The sequence below is a fragment of the Rhinopithecus roxellana genome, chromosome 3 (genome assembly GCF_007565055.1).
Source record: "Rhinopithecus roxellana isolate Shanxi Qingling chromosome 3, ASM756505v1, whole genome shotgun sequence".
NCBI classification, from domain to species: Eukaryota; Metazoa; Chordata; class Mammalia; order Primates; family Cercopithecidae; genus Rhinopithecus; species Rhinopithecus roxellana.
The window spans coordinates 102245972-102273414 of record NC_044551.1 but is presented as its reverse complement, the minus strand read 5'-3'; positions in this window follow the sequence as shown (position 1 = coordinate 102273414).

The window sequence follows — 27443 nt, the reverse complement described above, 5'->3', positions numbered from 1 at the left end:
TTTGGCCTCAAAGACTTCCCTTACTTTTTTTTTTTACATCTCAGTTATGCCTTTAGAAGGATGTCAGTTACATGTCACCCAGTATTTCCAGAAAGTTTTAAAAAATATATTATATGTTGTAATTCCAAAAATAGAATATATTATATTTCAATCAGGGTACATGCCTTCTCATTACTCTTCTATTGTTTTAATGTACAGTTGAATGAATTCTTCCTTTTTACTCTTTTTTTCTTAATTCATAATTATTGTTATCTATTCATTCTTCCAGGTAAATTTAGTATTAATTTTATCAAGTTCAAAAAGAAATTACCATTGAGAATTTCATTTTGGGTGGATTAGTACTATGGATACTACACACCCTCAGATGTAACTGTATGGTTACTACACACTTTCAGATGTGTGTAGATGTGTAGTAAGCCGTTTCCTACTGCTCCCAGCTAGAGAGTTACTCAGTCTCACATAAATTAAAAATTTCAGAATCATCATTTTCTGTGGCTCTGGTACATATATTTATAAGATGAGGATATTATGAACATTGTCAAATGGATAGAAAAGTTGAACTAATTTTAGGGTAAACTCCCAAATACATCTCACTTGGCTATACCTTGTTTTGGAGAATACTTGCTTTATTACATGCCTATCAATTCTTCTGTCAATCCATCAATTCATAGCTTATTTTTTTGATGCATTGCAAGGTAAATTACAGATACCTATATACTTCCCTGTTAAACCTTCATAATGCATTTTATTAACCAGAATTCAATACTTGTTTATGGCTTTTATTCTTTGAATTAAAATTTAGACATAATTAAATGCAGAAATCCTAAGTGTCACATTTACTAAGATTTGAAAAATGCATACATGATCCTCTATCAAGATATTGAAAATTACCATTACCCAATACATTTCCCTCATACTAAAGAAGGATATTTTTATATGTCTCATTTGCAGAGTTGCAACACACAAAGTGACTCTGTTGAGAAGGAATGCTTTTGGCTGCAAGGAACAAAAAACCTGGCCTATGAAAATATCAAGTGGAGTTAAATCTTGTCATATAACAAGAAATATGGAAAGGAACAGCTGTTGGTATTAATTCAGTGACACCATGATGTCAAGCATGATGTTTCTGGAATTCTCCCGATTTCCTTTTTTTTTTTTTTTTTTTTTTTTGAGACAGAGTCTCGCTCTGTCGCCCAGGCTGGAGTGCAGTGGCCAGATCTCAGCCCCCTGCAAGCTCCGCCTCCCGGGTTCACGCCATTCTCCTGCCTCAGCCTCCCGAGTAGCTGGGACTACAGGCGCCCGCCACCTCGCCCGGCTAGTTTTTGTATTTTTAGTAGAGACGGGGTTTCACCGTGTTAGCCAGGATGGTCTCGATCTCCTGACCTTGTGATCCGCCCGTCTCGGCCTCCCAAAGTGCTGGGATTACAGGCTTGAGCCACCGCGCCCAGCCCGATTTCCTTTTAAGTCTCAAGTAGCTGCTGTAACTTCTGGCATCATTCAAAAATATTTATTCATTTATTCAACAAATATTTATGTTCCAGGCAATGTTCTGATGCTCTGCATAGAGCAACAAACAAAAAAAACCTATCTCCAAGTAGGAATAAAAAGGAAGAGGAAATCTAGGCCTGATTGTTAATTTAACAATGAAGGCAAAAGCTTTCTGAGAGCATCTTTCAACCCTTTGGCAGAGTTCCTATTTTTTTTTCTCATTAAGCAGTAGGAAAAAATGAGTATTTTCAAACCTCTATCCTATGAGGGAATTTGGAATAACTGTGGAGTCAGCCAATCAACATTGTCTGTCACAGGAACATTCAGAACAAAGTTATGGTCTACTCCATCTCCTTGCAACAATAAATTGTATCAGTACTTACAGTAGCATTCAGATGTCTGTTCTCCCTTAATTTTCTAAAGTAATGAACTTTATACTCAATTTCTCCCTAATGCCAACAGTAAGAAAGTTACCAAGGATCCTCAGTCACTGGTATGTGGTCCTGTGTAGGAAAATAACCCTGAATTGGGAGTTAAGAGACAGGGTTTTGAAGTTGGTCTCTCACTCACAAAGTGTGAAAATGCAGGTGAGTTTCATCATGTCTTTGGGTATCACGCTCCTTGGCTGTGGAATGTTGACTTTCATGCTTCAACTTCGGGGTCACATGAGGTAACTTCTGCAGAACAGTCAATAGATAAAGCACCTCTCTATCATAGTAATGCAGACGTTTTTAAGGGCATTCCATTTGCAAAAAATGTACCTCAGCCATGCACATGCAGGATGAAGAATTGTCCATTAAAATTAGGTATTTTCATTTTCAGAATGACAATGTATAATTCCTTTTTTTTTTTTTTTTTTTTTGAGAACAAATGGACTTGTAAAATGTTCTGTGTCCTCTTTACTCTTTGGTCTTTTTCTGGCTGAAACTCACTGTTACCTTCTCCCCTTTCACAGTAGGCAGAATAATGGCCATCCTAAAATGTCCATGTCCTAGTCTCTGGAACTCGTGAATATACCATGTTACATGCCAAGAGGGGAACTAAGGTTGCAGATGGAATTAAGATTGCTAAGTCAGATAACTTTGATATGGAGAGATTATTTGAGATGGGTCCTTGTAAGTAAATGAGGGAGGCAGGGGAGTCAGTGTCAGAGTAATGTGAGGTGGGAGAGACTTGACTGGTCACTGTTGGCTTAGTAGGTAGAGAAAAGGGCCAGAAACCACAAAATGCAAACAGCCTCTAGAAGCGGGAAGAGGTAAGTAATGATTCCCTTCTAGAGGCTCCAGAAGGAATTCAGCCATGCTGACTCCTTCATTTTAGCCCAGTGAGACCAATTTCAGATTTCTCATATTCAGAACAGTAAGATAAATCTGCATTGTTTTAAGCCACTAAATTTGTGGTAATTTGTTATAGCAGCAGTAGGGAACTGATACACTTTTCCATATTACTATGACAGATAAACTAAACATAATAAAGCTAAGTAGAAACTGGCACAAGTGGGATCACATAAGCCAGGGAAAACATAATGGCTGCATTTCAGCAGGCTAGATAATTTAATATTAGAATATATGTTTTTCTACATCAAGACACAAAGGGACATCAAACCATCACTTCTAGAGAATCAATAGGATCATTCTTCCTCAAAGAAAGACTGTGTTGTGGAGAAAATGCATTATAAGGCCAGGGTTTCAGGAAGAGCAGGGATGCGTTTCCTTTTTTTTTTCTTTTAGACAGAGTCTTTGCTCTTGTTGCCCAGGCTGGAGTACAGTGGTGCAATCTTGACAGACTGTAATCTCCGCCGCTGGGGTTCAAGTGATTTTCATGTCTCAGCCTCTGTGAGTAGCTGTGGCATAGCCACAGGTGTGTACCACCATGCCTGCCTAATTTTTGTGTTTTTAATAGAGATGGGGTTTTGCCTTTTTGGCCAGACTGGTCTTGAACTCCTGGTCTCATATAATCTGCCTACCTTGGCCTCCCAAATTACTGGGATTACAGGAGCGAGCCACCGTGCCTGGCTGGATGCTTTTCCTAAGTGTTAGAAAACAAGTGAGTTAGGCATGCATGAACTGCCCCAAAGGACTTCTCTGGTTCTTCCCTGATAGTGGAGGAGAGCCAAAAATAAGATAATAAGGTACCAGATTAATGAAATCGAAATGTAAACGTTGTCTCTTTTTGGCATGGGTCATGGTGGGAATGATTTCAAGCTGAGTCATGTGCCACAGAAGGACAACAAATGAAGACTTGGAGTCACAGTGTTTTCATTTTCTGGTCTTTCCAACTCATCATGTATGCTGTTATATCCCTGCTCTTTGCTTTGGGTAGGATCCCCCCTCCTTTCTGCAATCTTGAGAAATAAATATTTCCTTACAAGTTTTCCTTTAGGCTGTTGAATATTTGTTTTGATAAGAATAATTGAAGACATGGGAAACCCTTCATTACATTGCTGAGTGACTTAAATAGAGTACACATTCCATAAATATTTGTTGAATTGAACTATGTTTAATCACCATCTGTTTAAGGCAAATCAATGGAAAAATTATTCATTGGTGTCCAAGTCACTTCTTTTGTTTGTCTTTGAATGAGAGAGACTCAGGCTGTAGCCTAGGGAAGAGATTATGTTCAAGAATAATATTATCTACTAAGTCTCATCTTATAGAAAAGAAAGTATCTGAAAAGGGAATTATTCAAATGAATTCAACATTTCCAAATATTAAAACAAATGATAAGTTATTACACAGATGTTGGTTTGTGGTCATTCTTTCCTTTTTATTTGTGTTGAAGATGTGAAATACGGGGTTTAGGTGTGTGATTATAGCTGTGCTCTGGAGCTGGCGCACACCACTGGTGAGACTTCAATTGTACACATCCCTTCCCAAATCTCTGTTCATGATGTCACATTGCTAACTTGAAATTGGTCATAGTGGAAGTATTTACACAAGGGAAATAAATAAACTCTATAAATCAGGATATGCCCCCCCCCACAAGATGGTTTTGCAACATTTATTAGCTCACAACTGGTAATACACCATTCCCAAACAGACCATATGCTGGGGGAAAAGTAGACCAAAGAGGGTTGATTTTTTTTTGACAGAGGGATGAGTACAGCAAATCATTTTGATTCTATAAATGGCTGTTTTTAAAGGGTTCATATTTCTCTCTTAATCCTAGAATGTAGTCCTCATACCTCGGGTGTGACCATTTGGGTGCACAGAAATTCCAGCCCCTCTAACATGGCTGGGGCCTTGAACTCTACCCCTGTCTTTCCAGCACTAAGAGGCGGCTCAGCTGGTGCTGAGGTTTTTTAAGCTGCCACTGCTGTTTACTTCTGCACTTGCTGCAGCACAATCCTGTGCACATGCAATTTAGTGTCAGCTGACTACAAAAGAGGAATTTGTTTGCAGATTTTGAGGTTCTTTTCTCTGCAGTCCCTGTTTCTTGAGTCTTTGCCCTTACATTTTAATCTCTTTGGCTGCCCTTTGTTGGAGATCGGCTCTGCCAGCCCAGTGAGGCCACCGCTTCTGCTTGGGCTTCATTGATTCTTCAGCTCTGTAAACTGGGAAATGTTTTTCGGAAAAAAAGCCAGAGTGATTATAGAGTTCATTTCCCGTGTTTCCTTTTGCTCAAGGAACATGCAGTCCCCTAAATACCGCCTGCATTGACTGCTCTGTAATGCCTTCAAGTAATTTTTAAATATGTTGTTCAGCTTTCATAATTGCATTCGGCATGAGAGTTAGCCCAGTATCATCTACATTGTCACAGCCAGAGCTAGAAATCTGAAGGAAAACTTTTAAGTCTAGAAACATTGTCAAATCTTCAACAAAACTAATTTCAAAATCCATTCGGTGTTTGACAATCACAGTTGAGGGCAGTTTTCACTCAGAAAAGTTCAGTCTTGGCCCTGAACAAAAAAAACATAGGAACAAAACTTTACCACTGCTAAACCGTGGAACTGCTGTATGGCATGATAAGTGAGGCTATTTGACTTCTATTCTGACAAAACAAATGCTACCAACAATGATTTTATATCATTTTCATGGATCACAAAGTATTCTTTGGACTTTTGGAAAAACAAATTAGAAATTGAAAAACATTCTTAGCTCCTGGACCCTATGAAAACAGACCATGGGCCATGGTGTGCCAAGGTGTGGTATATTACTAAAAAATTTAAACTTTCATTTTGCAACTCAGAAGCCAAGAATTGAGTCCTTTAGCTGAGTGCACCCTGTCTTTAGATACCAGACATTTTAAGTTGCATTCCCTGTCTCTCAGTTATAAGCTCTGTGATCTTGGACAAGTTACTTCTCTGTGCTTTCCCTCACTGGTGAAATGGAGATAATAGTAGTACTTATAGCTTAGGGTTGTGATGATTAAATGATTTAATATGGATAAAGTAATGATGTAGTTTCCCTGGCTACCTTGAGAAGTGAATGCTGGGAAACCCAAGGAGAAATAATAGAAGTTAGAAACAACTCATCAATTAATATTTCGTAAGTATTATCCCACTAACATAGTTATTCTTTTTCAATATGAGCATTTATAGCTATTAATTTCCCTGTAAGCACTGTTTTAGTTGTAACTTGTAAGTTTTGGTATGTTGTGTTTTTTATTTCATTAAAAATATTTTCTAATTTTTCTTGTGATTTCTTCTTTAACTCATCAGCAATTTAGGAGTGTGTATTTAATTTGCATATTTTTGTGAATTTCCCAAGTTTGCTTTTGTTAGTGATTTCTGTTTAATTCCATTTTAGTCAGAGAATATATTTTGTATGTTTTCAGCCCTTTTAAGTTTAGTTAGGCCTGTTTTATAATGAAGCGTCTTGTCTAATCTGGACAATATTCCATGTGCTCTTGAGAAGAGTGTGTATTCTGCTATTGTTGGGTGGAGTGTTCTGTAGATGCCTGTTAGGTCTAAGGAGTGTTCTGTAGATGTCTGTTAGGTCTAAGTGGTTTATAGTGTTAAAGTATTCAATAGCCTTATTGATCTTCTGTTCAGTTGTTGTATCCATTATTGAAAGTGGTATTGTTGAAGCCCCCAACTATTATTTTTGAATTGTCTCTCTTTTTTTAATTCTGTCAGTTTTGCTATGTGCATTTTGGGTTTTGGTTGTAAGATGCATATGTATTTATAATTGTCATGCTTTGCTGATGGATTAACCATTTTATTATCATGTCTTTCTTTGTCTTTGCTGACAGTTTTTGTCTTAAAGTATATTTCATTTGATATTAGTATAGCCAGTAACTCTAGCTCTCTTTTGGTTCTTGTGTGCATAGTATTGTATTGTTTCCCACACTCTTACTTTCAACATTTTTGTGTCTTTGGTCTAAAGTGTGATCTCATATAGTTGGGTCATGTTTTTTCTTTTTTAATCCATTCTGCCAATCTCCATCTTTCGACTGGAATATGAAATAGTTCCCTATGGCTTCTATAACAAATGACCACAAATTGGTGGCTTAAAGCCACAGAAATGTATTCTATCACTGCTCTGGAGGCCAGAAATCAGAAATCTGCAGGGTCATGTTCCCTGTAGCTCTAGGGGAAAACCTGTTCTTTGCCTCTTCCAGCTGGTGACTATCAGCATTCTTTGACTTGTGGCCATGTTATTCCAATCTCTAATTCACCTTATTTTGGAGTTTGCCATTGCTTCCTCCTCCTCTGCCCTTCTTCCTCTTCTGTTTCTTTTAGGCACACTTATCGTTGGAGTTAGGGTTTACTTGGGTAATCCAGGATAATCTTGCCTCAAGATCCTTAATTACATTTGCAGATACCTTTTTTTCCCCCAAATAAGGTAACATCCAGGTTCTGATAATTAGGGCCTAGACATAACTTCTTGGGGGCCCACTGTTAAACCTACTGCAGTTTGTACTCTGGCTTCCCAATATTCATGTAACATCTCACATGCAAAATACATAGAGCTCCTTCCAACATCCCTCAAGGCCTCAACTCATAGCATCAGTCCTATCTAAATGTCATCCACTCAAAGTTACAAGTCTCATCTTCTAAATTATCTTAACCAGGTCTAGGTGAGACTCTGGGTGTGAACCATTCTAGGGAAAAATTCTCTTGTTATTTCCTTTACTGTATTTTTTGATTTGTTTTCTTAGTGATTGTCCTGGGAATTAAAATTAATATCTTAACTAAAAATAGTCTAGTTTGCATTAATACCAACTTAATTTCAATAGTACACAAAACTTTGCTCTAGTATAACTTCATTTTCTCCCCACTTATTTGTGTGATTATTATCAGATTACATGTTTATATACTGTAATCACCTAAATACAGTTTTATAATAATTGCTTTATATAGTTGTCCTGTAAATCAGATAGAAGAAAAACATTATACAAATATATTTGTACTGTCCTATATTTACCTATGTAATTACCGTTACCAGTGTCCTTTGTTTCTTTGTGTGAACTCAAGTTGTACTCTTGTGTCCTTTCCCTTAGCTTGAAGGAATCCCTTAGTGTTTCTTGAAGACTGGGCCTGATGGTGATTAATTCTCTCAGTTTTGCTTATTTGAAAATATCTTGATTTCTCCTTTATTTTTGAAGGATAATTTTTCTGCATATAGAATACTTGGCTGACTATCTTTTTCTTTCAGTGTGTTGATGTTGTCAACTCACTCTCTTGAGGCCTCTAGTTTCTGTTGAGAAATCAGCTGTTAATTTTATTGATAATCCCTTGTATATCATGGGTCATTTTTCTCTCGCTGCTTTCAAAATTTTTTTTCTTTGTCTTTGTCTTTAAGAGTTTAATTATGCCTTGTTTAGGTGTGGATATCCTTGAATTTATTCTACTTGGAGTTTACTGAGCTTCTTGGGTTGTAGATTAATGTTTTCAGCCATTATTTCTTCCCATACTGTGTCTGCCCCTTTCTCTTTTTCTGTTCCATCTGAGACTTCTTTTAGGCATATGTCGGTATGCTTGATGGCTTCCCAAAGATCTCTGAGGCTCTATTTATTTTTCTTCATTGTTCTTTCTGTTTCTCAGACTGGATTACCTCAACTGACATATCTTAAAGTTTGCTTATTCTGTCTTCTGCCAGCTTAAATCTGCTGTTGAGTCCCTCTAATACAATTTTTATTTCAGTTATTGTACTTTTCAACTCCAGAATTTCTGTTACTTTTATAATTTCTAATTCTCTATTGATATTTTCTATTCTGTGAGACATTGTTGTCATTATATGAGAATTGTCATTCTTTCCTTTAATTTTTGAATATATAGATCTTATTTTTTAGACCAGTTTTAGGTTCATAACAAAATTTAACAGAAAGTACAGACAGTTCCCATATACAACCCTCGCCACACACAGCCTCTTCTACTATCAACATCTCACATCAGAGTAGTTACATTTTTTATAACTAATGAACCAGCACTAACACATAATTATCACTCATAGTTTGGATTCACTCACAGTGTTGTACATTACACAGGTTTTGACAAACGTATGATGACGTGTACCCACTATTACAGTATCATACAGAATAATTTCACTGCCATAAAAATCCTCTCTGCTCTGATTTATTCCTCTCACCTGCTAGGAAAGTGGAAACCACTGATTTTTTCTATATCTCCATAGGTTTGTCATTTCCAGAATGCCATAAAGTTGGAATCAAACAGATATAATTGTTTTTAGATTAGCTTCTTTCACTTAGTTATATGCGATTAATGTTTTGATATGCTTTGACTGTGTTCTCACCCAAATCTCATCTTGAGCTGTAGTTCTCATAATCCCCACGTGTTGTGAGTATTTCACTTAATTATATGCAATTAAGGTTCTGATATGGTTTGGCTGTGTCCTCACCCAAATCTCATCTTGAGCTGTAGTTCCCATAATCCCCACGTGTTGTGAGTATTTCACTTAATTATATGCAATTAAGGTTCTGATATGGTTTGGCTGTGTCCTCACCCAAATCTCATCTTGAGCTGTAGTTCCCATAATCCCCACGTGTTGTGAGTATTTCACTTAGTTATATGCAATTAAGGTTCGGATATGGTTTGGCTGTGTCCTCACCCAAATCTCAACTTGATCTTTAATACCCATAATCCCCAGGTGTTATGGGAGGGACCTAGTTGGAGGTAATTGAATAATGGAGGCAGTTACCTCCATGCTGTTTTTGTGATAGTGAGTTCTCTTGAGATCTGATGGTATTATAAGGACTTTTCCCTCACTTCACTCTGTAATTCTCTTTGTTGCCGCCACGTGAAGAAGGACATGTTTGCTTCCCCCTTCCACCATGATTGTAAGTTTCTCAAGGCCTCCCCAGCCCTGCAGAACTGTGAGTCAATTAAGCCTCTTTTTATTAAAAAAATAAATTACCCAGTTTTGGGTATGTCTTTATTAGCAGTGTGAGAATGGACTAATACAGGTTCCTTCATGTCTCATCATGGCTTGACAGCTAACTTATCTTTAATGATGTATGATATTTTGTTTATATATATTGTAGTTTAACCATCCACCTACTGAAGGATATCTTGGTTGCTTCTGAGTTTTGGCAATTATGAATAAAGCTGCCATAAACATCTGGGTTCAGGTTTTTATATAGATATGTTTTCAACTAATTTGGATAAGTATCAAGGAGTGTGATGGCTAGATTGTACAGGTAAGAATCTGTTTAGTTTGTAAGAACTGCCAAATTCTTCCAAAGTAGTTGTACCATTTGCATTTCTGTCAGCAATGAATGAGGATTTCTGTTGCTCCACATCCTTGTTAGCACTTAGTGTTGTCAGTGTTTTGGATTTCACCATTTAATGATGTGTAATGGTATCTCAGTGCAGCTTGGATTTGTAATTCCCTGATGAGGTATGATGTCAAGTCTCTTTGCATATGGTTATTTGACATCAGTATATCTTCTTTGGAGAGATATCTGTTCAGTTATGTGGATGTTTTTCAGTCTAGTTGTTCATTTTGTTGTTGAGTTTTAAAAGTACTTTTGTATATTTAGCACAATAGTCCTTTATCAGATATGTCTTTTGCAAATATTTTATCTCTTTATGGCTTGTCTTCTCACTTTCTGATTTTATTTTTTAAAATAAATTTTATTGTGGCATATTTAAGGTACACAACATGATGGTATAAGATATACATAGTAAATGGTTACTATAGTGGGACAGATTAACATATACGCCGTTTCATATTGTTACCAATTCTTCCCCCCATGGTAAAAGCAGCCTTAATCTTAAATATAATACACTACTATTAACTATAGTCCTTATGTTGTACATTAGATGTTTTGAGTTGTTTATCCTACATATTTGCTACTTTGTTTCCTCTAATTGTTTATACACTGGTTTTCTTTAGTCCTTTCAACATATTCATAATAGAAAGATTTTTATAATTTTGAAAAAATTAATTTCAATTTAAAAATTAAGTTTGTGACCAAATTAAGTGAAAGTAGAAATACATCTAGACATATTCTGACAAAAATTTTGAATTTGTATGACTTAAAAAAAACTTCCTTCAAGTTTCCAGGCAGAAAAAATAATTGGTCCCATATTCTAAGGGGCTCACAGAAAGTAATCCTCAATATTCCCTGCATCACAGAATGCTGGAAGATAATAAAGCATCTAACCAAAGAGATTTGGGGCGAAAGTCTATGCTTCAAGTATTCTGTTCCTAGTGAATGTGTCATTCATATGTATAGACAATAGAAAGACATTCTCAAATATGCAAAGGTTTGAGTAATTTACTATTTACCCATCCTTGAAAAATGTACTTGTGCTTCTTGCTGCTCAAACGTAATACATCAGCATCACCTGGGAGCTTGTTAGCACTACAGAATCTCAAGCCCCACCCCAAGATCTCCAGGTGATCAATATGCACATTAAAGTTTGGGAAGCACAGTCCTAGCTGATTAAACATAAAAAGAAAAAAGTAAAACGTGGAGGTCTGACTATAAAAAAAAAAGTATCCATTGATACCAATTAAACATATAAAGATGTCCAAATAATCTTAGTGCTTTAAAAACCATCCTTGAAAAATGATATATAATAATGTAATAAAACAAAACTTTGTATTTAAACCTACATTAGGCCTTTTTTGTGTGTGTTGCTATAAAGAAATACATAAGGCTGGGTAATTTATAAAGAAAAGAAGTTTAATTGACTTACAGTTCTGCAGTCTGTACAGGAAGTGTAGTGCTGTCATCTGCTCAGCTTCTGGTGAGGGCCTCAGGAAGCTTCTAGTCATGGCAGAAGGCAAAGAAGGAGCCAGAATGTCACACGGCAAGTGCAGGAGCAACAGAGCAAGGCGGCAGATGCCATACACTTTTAAACAATTAGATCTCACGTGAACTGAGAACTCACTTATCAAGGGGATGGTGCTAAACCATTCTTGAGGCACCCCCCACCATGATCAAATCGCCTCCCACCAGGCCCTACCTCCAGCATTGAAAATCACATTTCAACATGAGATTTGAAGGAGTCAAACATCCAAACAATATAAAAGTCCTTAGGTTTTATTGGCTAGGGATTTCTATATAATTTGGATGCTTGTCTTCTCTACCTCACTAGGGAGATGAGTATGATGTGGAAAATAAAGATGGCACTAAATTGCTTGCCTTTATAAGGGTGATGTCATTTCACAAAGGAAGTGGTGTACAGTGCCTAAGACAAGATGATACATGAACCTATTAACTATGGAAATTAAAACAAATAAATGAAGCTAGTATTTTTTTTAAAAACTTTAAGATAGGATTGAAGAAGGGTAAGCAATGATTTACTATTAGTACTTTGTGTTTCTATTGGCAATGTCTGTTCTCTCTGGGAAAGGTCATACCTTGATTCCTTTTTTTTAAATGCAACAAAATGGGAATTACAAAGAAAATGAAACATAGAGAATGGTCAATGAATTGTGTCAGTTTCTTCCTTATAGATTGCAAGGCCAAGTATTAGAGGATGATTTCCTGTTCTTCCCACCCCTTCCTGAAAATAGATTCTACACAGGTTCAAACAGTCTGTGGGCAGTGGCTGGCAGGGTCAACGGCAAAGGGGTTTTTCATGCAGGCAGCAGCCAGCTGCCACCAACTGCAGGGATAACCAGTGAATGATCTACTCTGGGAGTTGGGGCAGGAACAAGTGGAAAATAGAACATGGCTGATTTTTAAAATTACTTTCTTCAGAGTAGGTAGTATGAGCCCATGTTCGCAAATTCTATTTGCCTTAATTTAGGTACAAAGAAACAAATTTCATCTAATCTCATTTTTTATTTAAAAATCAATGTTATAAACATTTTACTTTTGTGGGAGAGTGTAGAGGTCAACATTGTGGGCATCTACATATCTACCAATCAGATTTGTTAAACCTTAAGATTTTACACGTTCACTTCAGATATATTTTTTAAAAACCTCAAATCATTTCGGTAAGAGTTTAGGACTGCTGTGTTAAATAAAGTTTATGAGAGGCTATTGTTTTGGACTAGCCTCCTGTACTAGGCCCCAGCACACTATGCCAAACCATAGTAGAGTCACTTATGCTATGTGCCACATAATCAAATTGAACTTTGAAACAGGCCAGTTTTCCAGACAGCTGGAGATTCCATTCAACCTGAATCAGCATAATAAGGAAGTCCCCTGTTTTAACCCTATTAGGAAAGGAACTTCAAAACAACCAATCTACTTTTTTGTTCTTTGTTTATGCTTGCTTCTGCCCTTTTTCTGCCTATAAAGACAATCTGTGCTTGGCTCATTGGAGTATTCATTCTATTTTATAGATAGAGTGTTGCTAGATTCTAGAATTGCAAATAAAAGCCTATTAAATCCTTAAATTAAATTTGTTGTAATTTTGTCTTTTGACAGTTGAATACTCCTCCCCAGTCCTATTCCCCTGTCCCCCATACAGAAATAACCACTATCATGGATTTGAATTTGATGTCTTTTATTTTAATGGTTTTTAAAAGTACTTTTGGTACAAATCTATATTCCCTAATTGGTGTATTTTTGCAGATTTTGAAAACTGTTGCTATACTGTATGTGTTTTTCTACAACTCATTTTTTCTTACATTATGTTTCTGAGGACTTTTCATGTTAATATGACCCCAATTTATTCATTTTAACAGTCAGAGTTTTCCATTGTTGAATATTCTGTGATATATCTAGTCCCTTGTTAATAAGCCTTTAATTTGTTTCCTGTTTTTTTTTTTGCTCTTGCATAGTGCTGTGAGGAGCATTATTATGCAGTTCTTATGTATGCATGCAAGTTTCTCCAGAGGAATAGAGTGTAAGCTCAACATCTTTACGTTTACTTGTTATAACCTGATTGCTCTATAAGATATCTCTACCAATCTTCTCTCTCCCAGGTGGTATATGAGAAGTCCTATTATTCTACAACTTCAACACTTGGTATTGTCTGACTTTAAGATGTTTGCCAATTTAATGGGTGTAAAATTGTATCTCATTGCTGTTTTAATTTGTACTTTCCTTACAACTTTAGGAGTTGAACATTTTTTCATAAGTTTATTTACTATATTCCACAGAAAGAGGGGGGGAGATAAAAGTCACTTAACATGTTCAACAATGATATTTCATCTCTTATTCTCTCCTTTTCAGACCTGGATATTGCCACATAATATTTGTTTTTAAATGAGTAGGTAATACAGCAGTCCCCAACTTTTTGGCAGCAGGGACTGATTTCATGGAAGATATTTTTTCCACAGACAGGGGAAGGAGCAGGATGGTTTTGGAATGAAACTGTTCAGATCATCAGACATTAGACTCTCATAAGGAGTATGCAACCTAGATGCCTCACATGTGCAGTTCACAATAGTGTTGGCACTTCTATGAGAATCTAATGCCACTGCTGATCTGACAGGAGGCAGAGCTCAGACAGGAATGCTTAAGTCATCCACCACTTACTCAGTTACTAACAGGCTGCGGACTGGTACCAGTCTGTGGCCTGGGGGTTGGGGACCCTTGATGAAATGGATTCCATAACATCTATTACTTACCTGAAACAATTTTCCCTTTTTGGTAGAACAGATGGATTCATGTTGCTGTTGTTCTTGTATTCTTAGGCATTCTAAGGTATCTGTGTTCTTTTAGAGACATGGACTATCTCCTGGAAAGAAGAGAGAATAATGCTGAACACTCTTAGCATGTCTTGATTAAAGTCCCTTTGTTTAGAAATCATGCTTATGTTCTGGTGTACACCAGAAACACCATTCACATTTTCATTAATTCACCAATAAATTTAAATAGCTACTATTTAAGGGGCATAAATACCTTAAAGAAAAATAATCCAGTTGGAAAAGCTTGCTTTAATCAAACATTTCCACCCAATGAGATCACTGCCATGATGTCTGAGAAATCAGCATCTTATGAGGAGCCACAGCATACTAATTTAAATGGTATGTTTCCTCTAGGTACACACGGAAGTACATCCCTTCAAGTACATTGTAGCATAAAAAGAGACAGGTCACTGTGCAGGCCAAGCTGCTGTTGCAGCCACTGATGTACCTGTTAGAGGAGCCACCCAATGGGAAGAGGATGGACTGGGCATGAAGAGCCTGGGCTTCTATCTTGTTCCAAGGCAATGTAATTATGACACAAATAATGTTCACAGATTTTAAGTCTTGCCCCACCCATTGCAGCAAATGATGTGATTTCATCTGCTCGACAATCTTGAGGCAAGAACCTTCCCTTATCACATGCCATGATGAAGTGTGAGCTCCTCTGTCTGAGACTTGCTTAACTCTTCATATCCCTCCAGTATCCTCTAAAGAATCAAGTTTCCCTCCTCCCTTAACTCCTCAGATGACCTTCTTAAATCTTCTTATGAGTTTTGTAGAGTAAAGGTTTGTGTTTTATCTTTTCTCTGTTAATAAACTAAGAGGTTGCTGAGGGTAAGAATTTGGTGTTATTCACCTTTCTATCCATGGGTCTAGAACAGCGTCTGAAGCCAAAAGAGAGCAGACACTGTGAAGTGAAATGAAGTGGAAACTTGCTTTGGTCTCCTGAATCTTTTAGGTGGGCTACACCAACTTTTGTGTGGCCCACACTAGCAGCCTATGATTAATCAGCTTCCTTTCATTCCAATTTGTACAGGTGGTTTTTCATTTTTGTTTTTAATCTGCCTCAAAAGTTTGAATGTTTATAGAAATTGGTAGAGTAGGCATAAATGTCATTTCTAAAGAGTGACTGTTTAAGGCTCCTAGTTTTATCCTGGTCTGAGTCATTGGCTAAAAATGTCAGGACAATTTATAACATTAAATGAATGGTAAGTTCCAAGTGATAATATCAAATGACATGATGAAAATTGAAAATTTATTAATGTATCAGAACTTGTCACCAGAGCTAAGATCTGTCTAAACAATTTGAATTTGTCAGTCTGTCTCTCTTACTGCATTTGTCTTAGGTCAATTCTCTAAATACACACTTCCTGGGATGAATCTTGTGATGCTGGTTATCAGGACTAGTAGCGTTTGAGATCCCTGCTCAGCAACATTTTACTGAGTCATTCACTGACGGGTGAGAATGGTACTGCCGAGTAATGATTATTTTTAGACAGGCAGCTAGATATTAGACATACATCAATGTTCAGGACACTCAAAAGGTAACAGTAAATAGGAAGACATTTAATTCTCCTTTTTTTTGCTGATGTGATATTTTTGTTGATGGATTATATTTCTGGGAGAAAGGAGGTTTCTAGATAAGTAGTACATTCTTTCAAATTGAAAAATATGAAATGTGTTAAGAGTTCCTAGGGACTTGACTGAATAATCAGTTCTAGGAGCTTTGTCTGTCTATAAGACCCAAATTTGCTTCCCTGCAAGAGTGTATTGGTCCTTGGAGCCTACAGGAAGCAAATGTTGACAGCGGCGCTTAAATCAGTGTGTCGTTCTTTACTGCAGGCATTTTCGCCTTGTAGAGACATCATGGTCATGCTGTTGTACACTTATTTTTTTCTCCCTCATTGTAGATTACATTTTCCAGGTGAATAGAATTGAAGCCCTCAGATGATATAGCATCCCTGTGAGAAATTATGTAGCTAGTATAGAGACCTATTCCCAAACAATTACCAAATAAAGCAGCCTTCAGAGCCTGGCATTACACTACTGTTGCACTCAGTCAGGCACAGCCATCTGTATCATTTCCTAGGCAGGAAGCACATCATTTTTAGTGTCATGCTGTGGCCCCTTGTGGCAGATAGACTTTGGGTGTAGGGCCTGAAAAAGTCTTTTTTGCTACTTTGGCAATAGCTTATCTTTCATATGCCAAACCGCTTTTAATGAGGGAGTGTGAGTGGTTAACACAGGCTCTCTTCCCCTTTCTTTCGGTATTTATGAAGTCAAGAATGCAGCAGTGGTTTGGTTTTCTGTGTGCTCATGGGGATACATATTTTGAGGAATCCATTGTCTCCTTTTTGCTTACCTTGCTACACTTTCATTTTTAATACTCCGGTCACTCTTTCAAATGCCTCAGGCACGTAAGTTGCCGATTCAGTGGGAATGGGGAGAGGAAGAAATTTATAGAAATGTTTTCTAGGTTGTATTTATGAATTTATTGGTGGTATATCATATTCCCAATAGACGGAGAGTTTCAATATTTTTTTAAAATGTCATTCTGATATTTTATTCTAAGCAGCAAGCCTAAATCAGGATTTTGTAAAAAAGGAACACTTGAAAAAAAAAATATCTAAAATAGAACATTAAGAAGCCTAGCACAAATTCCCTGATGTGATAGATATGTTTATTTCTGCATAAAACATAAAGTGAAACTCACAGAAGCTTAGCTCATTTGATAAAATCATACTTGTTTAATAGCAGTTTATTTTCTTTCAGCGTCTGCCAACAATTTACCCAATGAGATGTTTAGTTAGAACAGGTAAATGTTAATTCACTCCCAAGAACTTGAGTCATCACTAAGTGAATAATTTTGTTCACCTCTTTGGTAATTCAGAGTCCTAGTTTGTGCCTCTAGTAATCCAGAATGCTGCTGAATACTTGTGAAATGTTCCCAGCATGGCAGATGCGGCTAGTACCCTTGCTATAAAGAAAATAGGCCATGCCGTGAAAAGATACAATCATACAAAAGGGAAACAATAGGAAAAAGTTACCATCTGAGCAACCTTATGTACCATGTCATTGTGTTACGTGCATTACTGTGTAGACAATTCATTTGACCATTTTATAGATGATGGAACTGAGGTTCAAAAAAGGTAAATAATTGGCTGAAGAATGGGAAGAGAAAAAGCAAAACCATGATCTTCTGATGCCAAAGCCCTCACTCATTCTTTGTTACACCATGTTTCCAGAGCCAATTTTGTTAATGGAGAGGTAGAGCTGCAGTTCAAGACGCATATTATTTTGCATTTACAATTAGCTTCCAGTGAAATGAAAGAAGTAGTTCCATACCCCTCGACATTTAAGTTAAGCATCTGTAAGGAGGGAGGAAGACATTTTTAGGAATATTTTCTAGGCTATATTATTTATAAATTTATTTGTTGAACTTGTTACTTTCCCAGTCGGTGGAGAGCTTCAGTATCTCCATTGTTATTTTGAATTTTCTAGAAAAAATGTAAAACAACTCTCAATCCTCAACTATAATTAAGACACATGAGTATTAACCTAAAAGACAGGATTTATGCAAAGCATGATCTTTTCAATCTTTGAGGATAAAAGTGTGACTTCCGGCTGGGTGCGGTGGCTCACGCCTGAAATCCCAGCACTTTGGGAGGCCGAGGCAGGCGAATCACGAGTGTAGGAGATCGAGACCATCCTGGCGAACACAGTGAAACCCCTGTCTCTACTAAAAATACAAAAAATTAGCCAGGGCGATGGTAGGCGGGCGCCTGTAGTCCCTAGCTACTTGGGAGGCTGAGGCAGGAGAATGGCGGGAACCCAGGAGGCGGAGCTTGCAGTGAGCTGAGATCCGGCCACTGCACTCCAGCCTGGGAGACAGAGCGAGACTCCATCCTCAAAAAAAAAAAAAAAAAAAAAAAAAAAAAAAAAAAAAAAAAGGTGACTTCCAACAGTGTGAACTAAATCTGGCACTTACTTCTGGTATGACTTTTCTGTCTTTCCAGTTTGATTATGTACTGACTCTTATGAAAATGAATCGGCATTTCTCTGAGCTGACATTGATTACAAGGGGTTCTAAGTAAAATTGGACCTTGGCTATTCAATGACATGTTAGATGCTGTTTTCTCTATGATTTTATGACTGTGTTAATTTATCATCCGCACTATCATTGATGTGTAGGAACTTAAGCATAAAATGCACAAGAAAATTTTGATTGAGAAATAGCAAGTGATGATGGATAGCAAATAAGTGGTAAACATTGAGTGACTTTATTTAAAAGAAAAAAGAATTTGAAGCATGTTTACTTCAAAATAAACCAGAGAATTATGCCTATTTTTTTCCTCCTAGGTGTCTGTGCTAATCTTAACATTTGCAGTTGCATCACATTCGTTTTTAATTGGAGCATTAAATAAAGATAATTAGTTTTAACTGGAAATTAAAATGAGGCTTTAAAATTTATAACTTTCAGATGCCAGGTTTAAAAAAATCTCCCCATTAACTTTTTAAAATATATTCTTCTTTGCCATCCTCCAACAGAAAATTTAGAATCTAGAGTTTTGCAGCCTGCAGATAAGAATGTTAGATTCTAAATCTAAATGCGAACATGGGAACAATGAAATTTGAAATGCATTTGGTCTCCAAATTTAATGTGTTGTCAACAGGAAATATAAGAATGAATTATATTGAATATCTCTGCATTCAGAGATTTAAACTCATGTTTAGATCTACTCTATTCACTTTAGGCTGTACACAAACATTAGTCAACTTTCAAGAACTATGTTGTAATGTAATGCAAGACAAGTAGAAACTGCAGTACATTTACTAAGAGAAACAAAAAGGTAAACCTCAATGAACTTGGTTCTTGGGAAATCATTTAATTTTGTCTTCAAGTCTTCACAGCCATGCCCATTAGCATCTAGTCATCCACTCTCCTGGGAATTCTGGGATGTAGAAGAACATGCTGAACCACCTCCAGAATCAGGAGTTAGAAAAAGAAAGATAAAATCATTGTATGAAGGAGGAGGAAATAAGATGATGGAATAGGAATCTACGCTGTTCATACCTTCTGCAGGAACATCACATTTTAACAGCTGAATACACAGGAAAGCACTGTCTCAAAAACCAAACATCAGGTGAACAATCACAGCACCCAGTTTTAACTTCATATAATGGAAAGAGGCATTGAGGAGGGTGGGAGAGAAGAGACAGTCTCAGATTGCCAACACCATCGCTCCCCCATCCGCCAGCAATGGCCATGCAGCATGGAGGATCTGTGCATTGAGGGAGGGAGAGTGCAGTGACCGGGGGACTTTACATTGAACTCATTGCTGCTCTGTCATAGCAGAGATCAAAGATGTGCTGGGTTCAGCCAGTGTCTGTACATAGAGGGAGCATTTGGACCTGACCTAGCCAGAAAGGAATCGCCCATTCCATCAATTGAAACTTGAGCTTCTTGGCAAGCCTTGCCATTGCAGACCAAAAGTGCTCTGGGGTCCTAAATCTTGAAAAGCAGTCTAGGACACAAGGACTGCAATTCCTAGGCAACTGTTAGTGTTGAGCTAGGCCAAGAGGACTAGGGTTGCATGTGACTTAGGGAGACACCAGTTGGCAGCTAAAGGAGAGCTTGTACCATCCCTCCCACAATGCCCAGGCAGTGAAACTCACAGGAATAAAAGTATCGTCCTTCCACTAACAAGAGGAGAGCAAAGAATAAAAAGGACTTTGTCTTACATCTTGGCCACAATAGGATAGGGCACTGGGCAGAGTTGTGAGGTCCCCATTCTAGGCCCTAACTCCTGGATGACATTTTTAGACACACCCTAGGCCTGTTGCCTTGAAGGCCCCCATCCTAGCAGGATTCATCACCTGCTGAATAAAGGGCCCTTGGGTCTTGAAGAACCATCAGCAATGCCCAGGTAGTATATGGTGGACTCTGGGTTCTGAGAGTCCTGAGATATACTGATATGGTAACCCAGCACATTCTCAGCTATGGTGGCTACAGTGAAAGACTCCTGTTAGAGAAAATCAGAGGAAAAAGTAAAGGGAAATTTGTTACACCTTAGGTACCAGCTTGGCTACAGTAGGATAGAGCAGCAATCAGTCTCTTGGGTTCCCTGAGTCTAGGCCAAGGCTCTTGGACAGCATTCTAGACACCTGTTCTGGGCCAGAGAGGGCCCCACTGCCCTGAAACATGAGTCCCAGGCCTGGCAGCACTCACCACAAACTGATTGAAGAGCCGTTGGGCTTTAAGTGAATGTTAGTGGTAGCCTAGAAGAACTCCCCTGCCATGGGATGGGGGTGTTTGTACCCACAGGGAGTGAAGTGTGGGAGGGACTTTATATTGTGATTTGAGTGCCAGTATAGCCACAGTAGAATAGAACATCCAGCAAATTTCTCAGGTTTTTGGTTCCAATCCCTAGCTCCCAGACAGCATCTCTGGACCTGCCTGGGGCCTGGGGGAACTTGCCACCCTGAAGAAAAGGACACAAACATGGCTGGCTTCATAAACTGCTGATTGTAGAGCTCTACGGCCTTGAGTGAACATAGATGGTAGCCAGGTAGTTGTTATGTTGAACCTTGGGCAAGACACAGTGCTGTGCTGACTTCAGATTTGACCCCACATAGTCCCAGTGGCAATGGCCACAGGGGTGTTTGCATCACCACACCTCAACTTCTGGGTGACTCAGCACAGAGAGAAGGACTCCATTTGTTTAGGAGAAAGTAAGGGAAAATAACAAGAGTTTCTACCTGGTAAGCCAGAGAATTCTTCTAGATCTTATCTAAGACCACCAAGGTGGTACCTCTATGAGTCTGTAAAAACCACAGTGATACTGGGCTTGTGGTGCTTCCCTAGAGTTGAAAAATGCTATTGACATACTGAAGAATACATCAGAGTCACCCAATAGTGGAACTGATCAAGCAGGAGAATTAACTTGAAGACACACCATTTGAAAATATACAGTCAGAGGAGACAAAAGAAAAAAAGATACGAGAATGAAGCATACCTACAGGATCTAGAAAATAACCTCAAAAGGACAAATTTAAGAGTTTGTGGGCTTAAATAGGAGGTAGAGAGAGGGGCAGAAATTTTATTCCAAGGGATAATATCAGAGAACTTCCCAAACTTAAAGACAGATATAAACATTCACATACAAGAAGGTTATAGAACATCATGCAGATTTAACCCAAAGAAGACCACCTCAAGGCATATAGTAACCAAATTCCTAATGATCAAGGATAAAAAGAGGATCCTAAAAGCAGAAAGAAAAAAGAAATAATATAAAATAGAGCTCCAATACATCTGGAAGCAGACTTTTCATTGGAAACCTTACAGGCCAGGAGACAGTGGCATGACATATTTAAAGTGCTGAAGGAAAAACCTTTTACCCTAGAATAATATATCTGGTGAAAATATCCTTCAATCACAGAGCAGAAATAATGATCTTCCAAGACAAACAAAAGCTGAGGGAGTTCAACACCAGACCTGTCCTACAAGAAATGCTAAAGAGAGATCTTCAACCTGAAAGAAAAGGATGTTAATGAACAGGAAGAATCCAAAGGAACAAAACTCACTGGTAATAGTAAACACACAGAAAAATATAGAATATTGTAGCACTATAATTGTGGTGTGTAAACTATTAAGTAGAAAGACTACATGATGAACCAATGAAAAATAACTACAACTTTTCAAGACGGTACTATAAGACATAGAGAAAAAAAAGTTATAAAGCAGGTAGGACAAAGTTAAAATGTAGAGTTTTAATTGTTTATGTGATCAGTGTTAAGTTGTCATCAGTTTAAAATAATGAGTTATAAGATAGCATTTGCAAACCTCATGGTAACTTCAAATTGAACAACATAGATATACAAAAGACAAAAAGCAAGAAACTAAATCATACCAACAGAGAAAATCACCTTCAGTAACAGGAAGACAGGAAAAGAGGAAAGAAGGAAGAGAAGATCATAAAACAACCAGAAAACAACAACATGGCAGAAGTAAGTCCCTACTTAGCAATAATGTTGAATGTAAATGGACTAAACTCTCTAATCAAAATATATACAGTGGCTGAATGGATTAAAAAAATAAGACCCAATAATGTGTTGCCTAAAAGAATCACACTTCATCTATCAAGATACACATATACTGAAAGTAAAAGAATGTAAAAGATATTCCATGGCAAAAGGAACCCAAAAAGAGCAGGAGAAGCCATACTTATATTAGACAAAATAGATTTCAGGAGAAAAACTGTAAGAAAATACAAAGAAAGTCATTATATAATGATAAAGGGGTCAATCCAACAACCAGTCATAATAATTTTAAATATATATGCACCCAACACTGCAGTACACAGATATATGAAGGAAATACTAATATTATTAGAGCTAAAGAGAGAGATAGACCTCAAGACAATAATAGCTGGAACTTCAACACCCCACTTTCAGCATTGGAGAGAGCTCCCAGACAGAAACTCAACAAAGAAACATCAAATTTAATCTGTACTATAGAACAAAGGGACCTAATAGTTATATTACATTTTATCCAAAGCCTGTAGAACACATTCTTCTCTCTAGCACGTGGCTTACTCTCAAGAATAGAGCATATGTTAGGTCACAAAACAAGTCTGAAACCGTTTTAAAAAATTGAAATAGTGTCAAGTATCTTCTCTGATTACAATGGAATAAAACTAGAAATCAACAATAGGGATTTTGGAAAGTATATAAAAATATGGAAATTAAACAAAAATGCTCCTGAATGACCAGTGAGTTGATGAAGAAAGCAGGAAATAGAAAAATTTCTTGATACAAGTGATACCATTACCTATGAGACACATACCAAAACCTATGAGACACAGCAAAAGCAGTACTAAGAGGGACATTTATAGTTATGTGTCTATATCAAAAAAGTGTCTATATGCAAAAAGTTTGCAACCAACATGGATTGAACTAAAGGTGATTATATTAGCTAAAATAAACCAGGCACAGAAAGATAAATATCACGTGTTCTCACTTATTTGTGGTACCTGAAAATTAAAACAATTGAATTTATGGACACAGAGTAGAAGGATTGTTACTAGAGACTGGGAAGGGTAGTGCAGGCCTAGATGGGAGGTGGGGATTGCTAATGGGTTAAAAAAAAAGAATGAATGAATGAATAAGACCTACTATTTGATAGCACAAAATGCTTGAGGAGATGGATACCCTATTCTTCATGATGTGATTATTTCACATTGCATGCCTATATCAAACTATCTCATGTGCTCCATAAATATATACACCTACCTATGTATACACAAAATTAAAAGTTATAAACATAGAAAGAATAAATATTAATTAGTATTTAGTAGCACAACAGGGTGACTATAACCAAAATAATTTAATTGTAATTTTCTAAATCAACTAAAAGAGAATAATTGGATTGAGTGTAATACAAAGGATAAATGCCAGAAGGAATAGATACCCCCTTTGCCATGATGTAATTATTACACATTGTATGTCTGTATCAAAATATTTCATGTACCTCATATATACATGTACTATATACTCACAAAAATTAGAAGTAAAAAATTAAAAATCCTCATACATGATATGGTTTGGCTGTGTCCTCACCCAAATCTTAACTTGAATTGTATCTCCCAGAATTCCCATGTGTTGCGGGAGAGACCTGAAGGGAAGTAACTGAGTCATGGGGGCTGGTCTTTCCCCAACTGTTCTTGTGATCATGAATGGGTCTCCCTAGATCTGATGGGTTTATGAGGGGTTTCTGCTTTTGCTTCTTCCTTATTTTCTCTTGCCACCACCATGTAAGAAGTGCCTTTTGCCTCCTGCCATGATTCTGAGGCCTCCACAGCCATGTGGAAGTGTAAGTCCAATTAAACTTCTTTTTCTTCCAGTTTCGGGTGTGTCTTTGTCAGCAGCGTGGAAATGGACTAATACAGGAAATTGGTGCCAGTAGAGTGAGGTTTACTTAAAAGATATCTGAAAATGTGGAAGTGACTTTGGAACCGGGTAACAGGCAGAGTTTGGAACAGTTTGGAGTCCTCAAAAGAAGACAGGAAAATGTGGGGAAGTTTGGAACAGTCCTAGAGACTTGTTGAATGGGAATGGCTTTGCCTAAAATACTGGTAGCAATATGGACAATAAGGTCCAGGGTCTGGTGGTCTCAGATGAAGAAGGTGAAGAACTTGTTGGGAACTGGAGCAAAGGTGACTCTTGTTATGTTTTAGCAAAGAGACGGGCAGCATTTTTCCCCTGCCCTAAAGATTTGCAGAACTTTGAACTTGAGAGAAATGAGTTAGGGTATCTGGTAGAAGAAATTTCTAAGCAGCAAAGCATTCAAAAGGTGACTTGGGTGTTGTTAAAAGCATTATGTTTCAAAAGGGAAACAAAGCATAAAGGTTCAGAAAATTTGCAGCCTGATGATGTAGTAGAAAAGAAAAACCCTTTTGTTTTTTGAGAAGAAATTCTAGCTGGCTGCAGGAATTTCCACAAGTAGCAAGGAACCTAATGTCAATCCCCAAGACCATGGAGAAAATGTCTCCAGGCCATGTCAGAGAGCTTCATGACAGCCCTTCCCATTATAGGCCCAGAGACCCAGGAGGAAAAAATGTTTTGTGGGCTGGGCACAAGGTCCCCATGCTGTGTGCAGCCTAGGGTCTTAGTGTCCTGTGTCCCAGCTGCTCCAGCCATGACTGAAAGGGGCCAATGTAGAGCTTGTCTGTGGCTTCAGAGAGTGGAAACCTCAAGCTTCAGTAGCTTCCATATATTGTTGAGCCTGCAGGTGCACAGAAGTCAAGAATTAAGGTTTGGGAACCTCTATCTAGATTTCAGAAGATGTATGAAAATGCCTAGATGGTCAGGCAAAAGTTTTCCCCAAGGGCAAGGCCCTCATGGAGAACCTCTGCTAGGGCAGTGTGGGAGGGAAATGTGGGGTTGGAGACCCCACACACAGTCCCTACTGGGGCACTGCCTAGTGGAGCTGTGAGAAGAGGGCCACTGTCCTCTGGACCTCAGAATGGTAAATCCATGGAAAACTTGCACCATGTGCCTGGAAAATCTGCAGACACCCCACACCAGTGAGAGCAACTGGGAGAGAGTCTGTATCCAGCGAAGCTACGGGGCAGAGCTGCCCAAGATCATAAGAATATACCTCTTGCATAAGTGTGACCTGAATATGAGACCTGCAGTCAAAGGAGATAATTTTGGAGCTGTAAAATTTGACTGCCCCACTGGATTATGTACTCACATGGGCCCTGTAACCTCTTTGTTTTGGTCAATTTCTCCCGTTTAGGATGGCTGTATTTACCCAATACCTGTACCCCCATTGTATCTAAAAAGTAACTATCTTGCTTTTGGTTTGACAGGTTCATAGGCAGAAGGGACTTGCCTTGTGTCAGATGAAAATTTGGGCTGTGGACTTTTGGGTTAATGCTGAAATGAGTTAAGACTTTGGGGGACTGTTAGGAAAGAATGGTTGGTTTTGAAATGTGAGGACAAGAAATTTGAAGGGTCTAGGGGGTGGAATGATATTGTTTGGCTGTGTCCCCACCCAAATCTCAACTTGAACTGTATCTCCCAGAATTCCCATGTGTTATGGGAGGTATCCAGGGGGAGGTAATTGAATCATGGAGGCTGGTCTTTCCCGTGCCATTCTTGTGATAGTAAATGGATCTCGTGAGATCTGATGGGTTTATCACGGGTTTCCACTTTTGCTTCTTTCTTATTTTCTCTTGCCCTTGCCATGTAAGAAGTGCCTTTCACCTCCCTCCATGATTCTGAGACCTCCCTAGCCATGTGGAACTATAAGTCCAATTAAATCTCTTTTTCTTTCCAGTCTCAGGTATGTCCTTATCGGCAGTGTGAGAATGGACAGTATACTCAAGACAGTATGTCTTGAGTATAAGACACTTTACTAAAAATCTGTCATTGGTTATTGTTGCCTCTTTTGTCTGATTCAATACTTGCTGAAAAGTTTTACAGATAATAGAGATTAATGATATACTTGATTGGTTGTTGTTTTGTAGTCATTTCTCTTAAGTTTGACATTAAGTTGTTATCCTATGATACTACTTTAGTTTTACCATGAGTAAAACTGGTGCATGGAAACTCTTATGGGAAGGAAATCTGCAGACTAAGTATGGTCCTGTGATGGTTAATATTAGTGTCAACTTGATTGAAGGATGCCTAGGTGGCTGGTAAAGTATTGTTTCTGGGTGTGCCTGTGAGGGTGTTGCCAGAGGAGAATGACATTTGAGTTGGTGGACTGGGAGAGGAAGACCCACCCTCAATGTGGGTGGGCACCATCTAATGGGTTGCCAGCACCACTAGAACAAAGCAGGTTGAAGAAGGTGGCATAAGCTGGCTCACTGAGTCTTCCGGCTTTCATCTTTCTCCCATGCTAGATGCTCCCTTCCATTCCTCCTGTCCCTCTACATCAGACTCCAGGTTCTTCAAGCCTTTGGACTCTTGGATTTACACCAGTGGTTTGCTGGGGGTTCTCAGGCCTCTGATCACAGACTGAAGGCTGCACTGTTGGCTTCCCTGCTTTTCAAGCTTTGGTCTTACACTGAGCCACTGCTGGTTTCCTTCTTCCCCAGCTTGCAGATGGCCTATTGTGTGACTTTGCGTTGTGACTGTGCGAGCCAATTCTCCTTAATAAACTCCCTTTCATATATACATATATCCTATTAGTTCTGTCCCTCTAGAGAACCCCAACCAAAACAGGCCCGTAATTGTTTTTTATAACTTTGGTTCAGCCTAGTACTTACTACAATTTCTAACATATATATAAAGAGGTATACGTATAAAAGAAATCTCACAGTAACAGATTTGTATGCAATATGCAAATATTATAAGAAAGACCAAAATGGCTTCATATTTATAAGGTGGTCAGATATAACCTTAGATACAACAGTAGAATACTATTGAACTATATTATTGGAAAGC